The 11,496-nt window shown below is 44.7% G+C and overlaps 1 long non-coding RNA gene across 2 annotated transcripts; it reads right to left on the minus strand.

Annotated features, from left to right (window-relative positions):
• Positions 1-487: 487 nt before the first annotated feature.
• Positions 488-10,527, minus strand: LOC107052613. Of its 2 annotated transcripts, XR_005858045.2 has the most exons (5): positions 10,166-10,527; positions 9,803-9,978; positions 8,730-8,905; positions 8,430-8,526; positions 488-3,876 (listed from the first exon to the last, which is right to left on the minus strand). It is a non-coding gene; the product is annotated as an uncharacterized LOC107052613 (long non-coding RNA). The 2 variants fall into 2 exon arrangements; XR_005858044.2 differs by lacking the exon at positions 8,730-8,905.
• Between the last annotated feature and the right edge of the window lie 969 nt (positions 10,528-11,496).

Genomic DNA, 11,496 nt, shown 5'->3' on the forward strand with positions numbered 1-11,496 from the left:
TCTTCCTTTTCATACTTGGCATGCAGCCTCAGAAATCCCCCGATATACTGGGGTTAGATGTACATCGTCCCCATGGTAGCACAGCAAGAGCATCACTGATGCTCCCCACTGCCATCCCCATCCCCAGGTGGCATGGGGGTTCCCCCAGACACAGAGCACATCCCCACTGCCAGCACCACAAGCACGGGCAGTGTGCAGAGGCTGACATCATGTGGGATAGCGCACAACTCCAGAACCGCAATGCCAATTACCTACTTAAGCCTCCATAACAAAGTACGCCGTACATGGATGTGTATGCTGTAATTATGAGGTATTCCTCACCGTTCCCGCTGGAAGAGCCATTAATAGTATTTCATTAAAGGCGTATCTGGCTCTCCTCATTTCGGGTAAACTTAATATGCATTAGGAATACCGTACAAGTCAATGTTTTGTTCATAAAATTCTAACATGATTGTTCTCTGTGTCAATGAAACAGTGACAAGCAATATGCTTTTTCTAAAAAATGTATTTTGATGAAGCTATCACAGCATGAGCAAATGTCAAACCACAAAGACAAACACAAACAGAAAATACGACTAGTTAGTGATAAACCTGGGTTTAGGGTTTATTGTAGTAAATAAAACATTGGTCTTTCCCTTTTAGGATCTTGCTTCATCCACTTTCTGCTTCTCAGTGGCCCCAACTTGTTCAGCATAGGACCAATTTCAGATGAAATCTGGCACCAGGAAAGCACTCCTTGCTTGGCATATTTGGCATGAAAGGGGAAATAAAGCATTTTAAACAAAACGCATTAACAGCCGTCATGAACGGGACCCCTTGTCTCCCCACGTCAAGCACAACACCTCAATACCAAGTCAACACACTGGGCAAGGATCTGGCCCTGCTGTCTTACAAAAAACCTTATGTTGCTGTTGTATTGATAAAAGGCTAGATTGTGCCTTTGGTGCCTCTCTGCCATTCTCTGAGCTCATTAGAGCAAAGTGAGATAAACAGGGGAGCAAAGACAGGGGCAGGAGCCGGGACATGTTTCTTTTACTTCCATATAGGGCTAAGGTGCTCAGCTCTTGGAGGGAGCTGAGGAGACCAGGTGTACAAAGATCACGATAGATGGGATCCCAAGCAGTTCATATCTTGTAGCATACTGCAGCATATCCTATCACATCACTGCATCGTTTACCCGTTCTGCTAATTCACAGAAGACAACGTGCACAAATCTTCTTTGAGACATGCACTTCTCCCTGAACCTTCACAAAGGACCTCATAAAATTTATTCCTCAGTATTTGTTTCAATGAGGCAATAATGAAGTAACCCAAACATTACCCTGCACGTTACAGAAAGACGCAATGCACAGTACCTTCAGCACTAGGACATGTGCACTCAACATGGCACCGGGGGACTGGGTGCTCAGTGAAACAACACAGCCAGGTGCTCAGGAGCTCTTTTGTACCATGACTGTGATAAATTCTGAGGGCATATCTAACAAAGTGTAAAGGAAGCACTAAAATTTAAAAAGACAGATAAAAAAACTCCAACATATCTGTCTGAAATAATTTACCTGTCATTACGGAGAGCATCTAAAGAGAAAAACAAAACTAAGAAGGGACACAATAAATGAGAAACAAAGGAAGAAAGTAAGAGGAAAAAAAAAAAGAAAAAAAGAAGAAAAAAAGAAAAAAGGAAAAGAAAAAAGAAAAGCCCACAATTACACTCTATTGCTGTCCTGGTTTGTTTGTTTTGATCACCGGATAATGCTTGGTTGCTCTCATGATGCTGCTGTCCTGGATAATCAATTGCCTTTGTTACTTCTATGAGTCTTTCATGTTGAACAGTAAAAAGATGATATTAGGGAGGGGCGAAATATTTTTAAATTTGGAGAAAAAATGAAATTAAAAATAAGGTGATTGCAACATTCTGAAAATTAGCTCGGCTTTGCAATCTGTTTGTGCATTCCCAGCACCTGAGGTCCTTTTATGAGGCCTTATTGCATACCTTTTTATAAACAAACTTTTGGACAAATCTGGCTGTTCTACCCACTCACAAAATCAACAGATACCACAGAGTGGAATCCAAAGCTTTCAATTCAGTTTTACCTGAAAGTGTGGATCAGAAACATTTTCCTGTTCTCAGGATTTAAATGTAGTCAAATGAAGTTTTAGGTTTTCTACTCTGGGATGAGTTTAATGTTAGTAGTGAAACCCCAACCTCGATGTAAATCGGGCATTCCAACCCCACATTGTGGCAGGAGTTAAAATACTTAAAGCTAGTTTAAATAGCTGTTCACATATGTAGTGTTAGTGTTAAATAGTGTTCACATATACTTGAGAGATGCTTTGAATCAGAATAAGTGTGAAGACACGGAAGGTGTTCCCACTTTGCACGGCATCGTGCCCTGTGGTTCTCAGCCTACAGTTAGTTCAAGTATACAGAAAAACTGGTCTGTGGGTAGGAAGGGCCAGCAATAATCCATGATGGAGAAAATCTTCAGAGTCCACTTGGACGTATTCAACAATGGCCAACAAGTCCACATGTGATGAACGTAGGGATGCTCTAAGTCAGTATTGCCTCAGTGAAGATGTAACAATTCATGCAAACTGATGGGCAGTGTTCTTGTTTGAAAATTTAATTTTATAGATGTTGTAAAATTCTATATATAAAATTTCCAATGCATGGCATACATTAAGAGGTTTTAAATTCGTTTTGTGTTTATGCTATCATGCAGCCCATTGTTTTACATTCTTCAGGGGTTACTAAATCTGCAGGAAAGGTGACATAAACCAATGTAGAAAAAATATTTTGGCTACAAATCTTACTTTTCCTCTGAACATTTTACCAGCCCACCACACTGCTTTGCATGACTGTTGCTCACTACCTCCAAGCCCTGCTTTGGAAGTTTCAGTCTTTTCAAACGGTGTTTTTGCAGAGCCTGCAGCCCTTAATCTCACGTTTCGCCTTCTGAGGACACAGATACACTCCGAATTGAGCCACAGCTCTGCAGGGATTTGTGAACTCATGTTTTATCCTGATTAATAAATATTTTGGACCAAAAAATCCCACCCTGGTGATGAAAAGGCAGAACTCCTTTCAGGAATATTTTCTTTCTTTCTTTCTTTCTTTTTTCTTTTCTTTTCTTTTTTTTTTTTTTTTGACATTTCTTCAGCAAGAAAGCTCTGATTTAAAAAAGTTATTATTCCAGTGCTGCTCAGGTTCAGTGAACGCTTATATTGGGTTCGGTAGTACTTTGATATGGAAATTGTAAAGGAATGGCTTGTTTAAAGGAAACTGCACGCATGCCTTTAAGTTACCTCACCTTTAAAAGGATAAATATTTGGAAAGTTTCCCATCCCCATCTCCACAGCAGCAATATATAATTAGCAGCTCTCAACTATAAACTCTTTTCTGGGACAGAAGTACACACAAAGTGATCGTCTGCTTAAAGAAACAAATGAACCCAAGGAAATAAGAGGTTCACTGAGAGGGGGCTTCAGATTTAGGGGCTCTGGTTCTGCTACAATCAGATGTTGTAAAAATTGACGCAACCGAGACAAATACCCTAGGGCTAAAAAATCCCCTGACCACAGAAATAAGGCCGATCACCTTGTTAAACTTCACATTCTCACCAAAACTCTGCAGATTTCACTCAAAATATTTTAATTGAATGTTGCTTCGAATGACAAAAAAAAAGAAAAAAAAAAAAAGATGGGGAAATGTGTGCACATCTATTGACAGCAGTAGAAAATACAGAAGGTTTTACAGGAAAAAAACAATCAATACATAAGTTACATAAAAAAACAAACCTTGTTGCCATCTTACTTTGCTCTGCAAAATGAGCAGCTGATCCCTTTCAGGCCTTGGGTGAGCAGCAGGCACATGGGCACCTAAGGAAGGAAGAGTTGTATCTGATTTAGTGGTGTCCCGAGCAGCAGCACCAAGCTACATTCTGTTAACAAAAATACATGTTCTCTAACTAGAAAAGTGCAAGTTTTCTTCTGGAGGCAACAATGTCACTACAAGTGTTCAGGTAAAAATAAAACCGTGTAAAAATGCTTTACCCAATAAATCAGTGCTGAATATGAGACATAGCCATGACTCTCCGACATCGAGTCAGGATTTTCTAGACGTACCCTTTGAAATAGAGCAAGGCAAATTTTTTTAAAATATAGAAGTAAATCAATCCATTTTCAACCCCTTTCCACAAATGTATGGAATATTTTGGAGTTCAACTCTTCACTCAGGGGCACTGACCATAACCATAACCACAACCATAACCATAAACCCACATGAAGTGGCTCTTTTTTCTGCAAAACTCTTAAAACCCTACAGAGTAAGCTGAGTTCTCTCTGTGACCAAAAAGGAGCCACACAGTGCCACGGTCTCACCACCAGAATGTGGCCGAGGAGCCATCAAGGGGTTCCCAACCCCACTGCTGCTGCCCCTTGACTTTGTCATGGCTCGTCCCCAAGCACGTAGTGACCGTGGAAACATATAACTGCGCTACAGACATACAAAGCACCCCTCATCTCTCCCGTGGGGCTCAGGTTAGGGCTTAAATTCACATTTTTGTGTCGTTTTCCCACCATGGTGCTACACTTAAAATCTATTTCTTAAAATAAAACTTGGGATTCTCAAACAAGAAGCCTTATAGCCCAATTGTTTTGTAGGAGTCACCAACATGGAGCCTTCAGACCCTGGTAGGGCTCCCCCAAAACCGTCACCACCAGCTCCTATTCCAGGGCAGGGGTCCGTAGCATAATCTCCCTATGAACTGCTCTTGTGCTGAGCAGCACAGTGAGAAAAACGTGACAAAATGTGTAATTCCAGAGTCCTTCGGCCCCTCTAAATCACAGCTTTGCCCCCCATACACTCCCTTTCTTTTCCATAATCGTGCAGATGGCATTAAGGTAAATGGTGACTGGTTTAATGGCAGTTTAATATTCTGCACATACACATAGCAGACATTTTAGCTGCTTTTAATTGATGTAGCTGCGAGCTTTGTTAAGCTCTCCAGGAGAGTGGTTCTTGCTGGGAATGAGCCTCCTAGAAAGTATCACTTTGCAAAAACACAATAGTTTGGGCGATAATTGTGCAGAAAGAGACTTCTATATTTCCTTGCGGCTGAATGAGAGCGTTTTGTTTCACTTTTGTATAACCCAGCCTTGGGTGCCCAAATCATATTCAAACTTTCCAAACAGCTACATAAAGAAATACATGGGTTGTCACTTGTTGGATAAAATGGGGACTGGAAAATTTTAGTCCAACAGCACATTTTTATAGTTGTGAACACAGTAAAAAATAATAGTAATAAAAAATAAACAAGTAGCAGAAGTGCTGGTGTTACTTAAACAGCTTTAAGACCCCTTCCAACTCAACCTGTTCTACAATTTTATGATTCTATGATTCTTTCAGCACTCCTGAGTGATGCAATATTAAATTCTTTTCCATGTGTAAATCAGTCAGCCATGGCCTGCACATCAGCACAAGGCTTTGCCGGTGCTTGGCCTCCTATGGGTTAGCCCCATGGCCAGGCAGGGCTTGCAGCCACCACGGACAGAGGCACTCAGAGCCAGGACAGCGCCAGGAATGCCATTTAGACTAATTTTAAATAAGCAATGGAAATCTGAGGGGTGAAGGATGAAAACAAACTCAGTTATTACACTGGTCCATGTGGCCTCATGCTTTCTGTCCCAGGGAGAAATAAAAGCAATCTCCTCGAAAATGAACTTTTCGGTTTTTGAGCTGGGAAGGAGTGCGGCGGATCTGAAGGTGTGTCTCAGCAGGTGCTGCCTGCCTGTCTGGCATGCAGACTTTTTGCCTGATCAAAGAATACATGACAGAAAACGGATCCCTGCTTGTAAATATCAAACGATTTGATCTTTCTAAAAGACTTTATTGAAGTTTGCTGCTTTTTAATGAAACGCGAAGCATCCACCTACGTCTACCATACAGAAAGGTCTGGGAGGATGTTAGAATAAAACAAGCGCTACCCATGACTTATGGATAAGGGTTTCTCCTCATACATGCATATGGCTTCCAAGGAAACTGTATCCCTCATTATTTTCCTATCGCACAGCATAAAGAGGATTTGATTATGGCAATATTAATAACTCCGCAATGGGCACGAGAAATAAGCCATGCTCACCTACGCAGCCTTTTAAAGCAAATTAAAAGCATCACAAGGAAATGAATACATCATACATTGCTGACTTTTTTTTTTTCCCCTTGCATTATGGTGAAATCCACAGCATCAAAATCTGTGACTGGCCCACGGAGGGGTTTTATCCACGATTCCTGTCGCTTAGTATGATAATTCGCCAAAAAAAAGTTTCAGATGGCATTCTGGCTGAGCGTGCGGAGCTCTGAATCAAAGGAACCAATAATTTACAGTCGGGCGATAAGAGCGCGATATTGCTTTCATAGGACGTATTAATGAAAATTGCCATTGTGAGGCAGATAAGGCTTAATAACAGCGCTCTCATTGTGCTCTGTGAGCTGGGCGCGCTGTGCGGCGGATGCAGAGCTTGGTGCTGGCGCTCAGCCCGACACCACTCCCAGTGCCACCAGAGCCCCAGTTTGCTGGGGCAAAGCCTGGGCAGGCGTTGCTGCTCCGCCATGTATCCCTGCTCCCAAGCACACAGCCCTCCTGCCGCCTTGCTTATCGTGCAATTTAATACTTTTATTTTCACTCCAGGTATCAGTTTAAAAAAATGGCTCTGACTTTTTAGAGCCTGGTTATCCTTCAGTATCCTGCATTTTGTAAATGGGCAATGGGTTGGCATGGGAAGGGAGGTTTAATTTCTTGCCCTTGTTTATTTTGCCTGGGTGTCTTGGTGTTCCTGTTCTGCAAGCATTGCACCGCTGAGGGCTTGCACTACTCAATGGCTGTGCATCCATCTGTGCCCATGGCCCAGAGAAGGAATGGAGCTACTCGTACGAGTGCAGTCTGAAGAAACTGGCCCATGATATGAGCACAGCCAGAAGGGAACCAGGCTTTAAACCCAAAATGGGACCTCAAATGGGAAAAGAAGCTTTCAAGCAGCATGTCCATGAAAAATAAATTATGAAGAAAAAAAAAAAAAGAAAAATATTCAGAAAGTGTGATCTGTGATATCATTATTTGGTGTGCATCCTTTGCGAGCGCTTTTGTAGCGTTACCGAAGATGCACGAAAGTGCAAATTGTTCCCCAAAGCAGTAACGGTGTGGTCAAGGGAGAGAGGGGCTCTATCCCGCTCTGCTCTCAGAAAATGCTCACCCACAGACGGTGAACACTGCCACACACATTTGTGTTTTGCCTACAAAGTTTTGCTCCCAGGAACGGTGCGTCCATGTTGGACCGCATGTCCACTGCTCAGTGCGCAGAGATCTGCTCCATAAGGACACACAGGACAAATGAAAGATGTATTTAAAACATGGAAACTGTCCTGAAAAGTGTGTTTTCTACAGATATGTGCAGATTCCAATGGTAACTTGGTGTCCTTGAAGAGCTTTCCAGCACTCTGGGCTATACTGCTCCAATAAGTACTACAAATCCTCTGGTGCTTCAGAGTGCTCCAACTCATTTCTATGAGTACTGTCTTGGAGCTTGTTTGTGGACCACATTTATCACATCACCAACAATTATCACAGCCCTTAAATCCCCCCAAAACACACACCAATATTTACAAGAATTGATTCTGGGATCAATACATCTGTGAATTTTCTATCACTAAAGGTAGCACGTTGAGAAAGGGTAATGCTGCTTCATTTATAGCCTGAAAACACTTTTAGAAGTGTAAGTGACGTGCTTCCAGATTGAGGACTGAACGTAAAAGTTACAAACAAAACCACAACGAAAGACTAAAGCCAAGGGCAACAAACAGTGGAATGAGAGAAGCATTGTAAGGAGCTGAAATTAATTTCTGACAGCGTTCCCCCAGTCTGCCAGCATTTAAAAGAGGCCTTGCTCATCTGGATGCTGCATTTTACAGCCATTTCTCAACCCGTTCTCTCTACAGCTCGGGCAGAGCAGTGCTGAGCGTGAGTCTGCACCACTGTGCTCCTCTGCTCACAGCTCTGCAACATACCAGGAGGATCATCCCCAGCCCTCTGCTGCGTTCATCCCTGGCTTTGCAACGGCGGCACAGACACACAGGGAGCGACGCTCACACGGCACCAGGAGGTAAAACACACCGCGTTTGCTGCGATGCTAAAATTACACCGCATTAATATGCACAAAAAGAATCAAGAACGGCGGTTAAACCTTCAGAAAGGGCCGTTTCTTAAAAGTCGTGTCATGTCATTGCTTATTCACAACAGAACTCCTCCGGAGTGCTTTGCTGCACCAAAGCGGTACGCTGGGTTTGGAAAAAAAAAAAAAAAAAAAAGGCAAAAAAAAAAAAAAAAAAAGAAAGCCACGCTGCAGAGAGAGAGCACATGTTACATCAGACACAGTACCTGGTTTTTCACCGCACAGCTTGTCAGCTAGATAGCCTGCCTCTGGGGCGATAAGTGGGGATGGTGCGTCTTCAGGCTCCTCGAGCAGACTTTCGCCCTGCAAGAAGGAGAAAAGGAGGATGCTCACACTGGGGTTGTGTTTTCCGTGTGTGTGTTTTTTCTTTTTCTTTTTCTTTTTTTTTTTTTTGGGGGGGGGGGTGGGGGTGGGGGTGGGGGCCGGGGGGAGAGAGAGAAGCCCAACGGTGTGCAGAGCATCACTTGAATGGGACTTCACGACCACCACAATACATGGGGGAGTACCTTCCACCCAGCTGGGCACCCCCTGTTCACATCTGCAGTAGAAACGGTGGCTGCTCCTGGCACAGCCCTGCACCCACCGAGGCTTCTGCCTGCATCCCAACACCATGCTGGGCTGGGGGATGCTCAGGGAGTGGCACAACTCCTTTTGGGGACCCCTGAGGAAGACTGCGTGTGTGCTAGGAGGGAACCCAGAAAAAAAAAAAAAAAAAAAAAAAGCAAACCAAAATCAACAACACAAAACAAGAGGGTAAAATAAAACGGACAGTGCAAAATTCATGCCCAGCACAAACGCAAGGCCTTGCGGGACCGCGCTGCGTTTTTCCAGGACAAACAAAAGCACTGAGGGCCGGAGGGCAGCAGGATTGCAACCACACTACCATGGCTGAGCCTACAGCAACCCAGGGCTGCAACCCGCACTGTCCTGCAGCCAACAGCACAGCAATCACATCACAAACCCATCTGTGCTGGGGGGGCTGCAGGGCACCCCGCACCCGGGGCGGAAACGGCTGAGAAAATCGGTCTGCGCACAGCGAGGCCTTGGGAAAAAAAAAAACATGACATTCCTCTCTCCTCCCATAACAGGTCCATAAATATTTGAAACTGCTTCAGCAGTAATTTGGGGTTTGGGCCAATGCTGATTCCCCGATTTCCTATACATAAATCAACAGAGATATTTGCTGGGCAGCGCTGAGTTGTATTTAATCGCGGGTAAAAACGCCCCCGGTAAAATGTAGTTCAGAACAGTTTAGGAAATTTGTAACGTGTAAACTGCGAGCAGCTGGCATAATCCACGGTTACTTCTGCGGTGACGTGCCTTTTGTAAACGCTTTATTCATATTTATGAAGCACTAAATAGATCCGAGCACGTCTCTAAACAACGTTATAAAGCATCTGACAAAACGCAGTGTTATCTCGGAGCGCTCAGCTTGTTCCTGCGAGCAGCCAACACGGCAGAGGTTAAAATATGGCAAGAATTCCAAACAATGCCCGATGCGCACGGGCTCCATCGGGATGTTACCACCGCACCGTTTTCACTTGAAAGCAAAGGTTACTCATTGCTTCCCTCGGCTTACCGCAGGCTGCAAAGGTTTGGAAGCGTCACATTACACTCTGAGTGTTTTAAGGCTGCCCAGGTTTTCTCTCCTCGCCTGGCAATGCTCGCCGGTGGGAGGCTCCGCTCGCGGCCGGCCGTCCTCTGTCCAGCACAGCTCTCCCAACCGCTCTGCTACGCTGCTCTTTGCAGAGGAACCTAGTGGAGGCAAAGATTGATTTTTACCCCCTTCCTTCCATCCCCCGAACCCTACAGCCAGCACCCAGCCAGCCAGACGTCACCGACAGCCAGACCCAGCGCCCGCGTCCCGGCGTTGTGTCCCGCGGCAGCCACGTTACATTACACCCATCATTGGAGAGGGGCTGCGGGGCCGGGGCTGCTCCACCTGCGGCCGTGCGCTGAGCCACGCGCCCGCTGCTCGACGGCGAGGCGGTGGGATCCCGGCCTTTGGGTCGCTCCGTCGTTTGGATGCAGCTGTTTAATACCTCCCGAGGGTTTTGCGGCGAAAATAATAGCTCCCCCAAGCTAACTTCTCTCCCAGGTTCTACTATTTCAGCTTTATTCCCGAACAGCTGCTCCGTGTCTTTGTCCGCATCCCGGCGCGGATCCGGCTTTCCCGACAAAACCGGGCTCCCCGACCAACCCGAGGGTCAAAGAGCGGCGCCCGCCCCCGGTACCGGAGCCGCCCCGGCCCGGCCCGCCCGGTGCCGCCGGTCAAGGTGCGGAGCGCCGCGCTCCGGGTGCCCCGCGGAGGGGGCGGACCGGCCGCCAAGTGCACGGCGCGCCCGGCCCCCTCGCCACCCTCTGCTGATCAAAGCAGGAAGTTTTCATGACAACCGCAGTCAAAGGGCCTGCATCGCGAATGAACTCGATTTCGGCGATGTTGATATATCCCGGCTCCATTGTCTCTTTTCAGACACAGTATGAACCCTTCCGGTCTCAATGATTACATTACAGAAGCACTTTCACATGTGTGCTTCGTGGGCACAAAGGGTTTCCTTGCTTCACCACCATCTGGCCACAAATCAGATAAATAAAGGCAGGAGAATTAAAATTAAAGCTTAGGGTTTTTTTTTTTTTTCTTTTCCTCTCTTCGTCTTCTTCTCGAAGCATTATGAAACCCCTCTCTCCCCCCGTCCCATTCGGGATGTGGAGGCGGCTTCTTAGGAGAGCTGGGAAAAGAGAAAAAAAAAGACTGTGAAGCAAATAGAAGAGGGGTAAAAAAAAAAAAGAAAGAAAGAAAAGAAAAAGAAACAAAAAGGGAAAAAAAGAGGAAAAAAGGAGGAAAAATTTGAAAGAGAAAGAGAGAAAAGAAGGAAGGAAGGAAGGAAGGAATGAAAGAAGGAAGGAAAGATGAAGGAAGGAAGGGAAGAGAGAGAGAGAGAGAGGAAGGATGGAAGGAAGGAAGGAAGGAAGGAAGGAAGGAAGGAAGGAAGGAAGGAAGGAAGGAAGGGAAAGAAAGAAAGAAAGAAAGAAAGAAAGAAAGAAAGAAAGAAAGAAAGAAAGAAAGAAAGAAAGAAAGAAAGAAAGAAAGAAAGAAAGAAAGAAAGAAAGAAAGAAAGAAAGAAAGAAAGAAAGAGAAAGAAAGAAAGAAAGAAAGAAAGAAAGAAAGAAAAGAGGAAGGGAAAGAAAGAAAGGGAAAGAATGAAAGAGAAAAAGAGAAAGAAAGAAGGAAAACAATAAAAAGAAAAGAAAAAAGGGAAAAGGAGAATAAAA

This window comes from Gallus gallus, chromosome 2 (assembly GCF_016699485.2).
Source record: "Gallus gallus isolate bGalGal1 chromosome 2, bGalGal1.mat.broiler.GRCg7b, whole genome shotgun sequence".
NCBI lineage: Eukaryota > Metazoa > Chordata > Aves > Galliformes > Phasianidae > Gallus > Gallus gallus.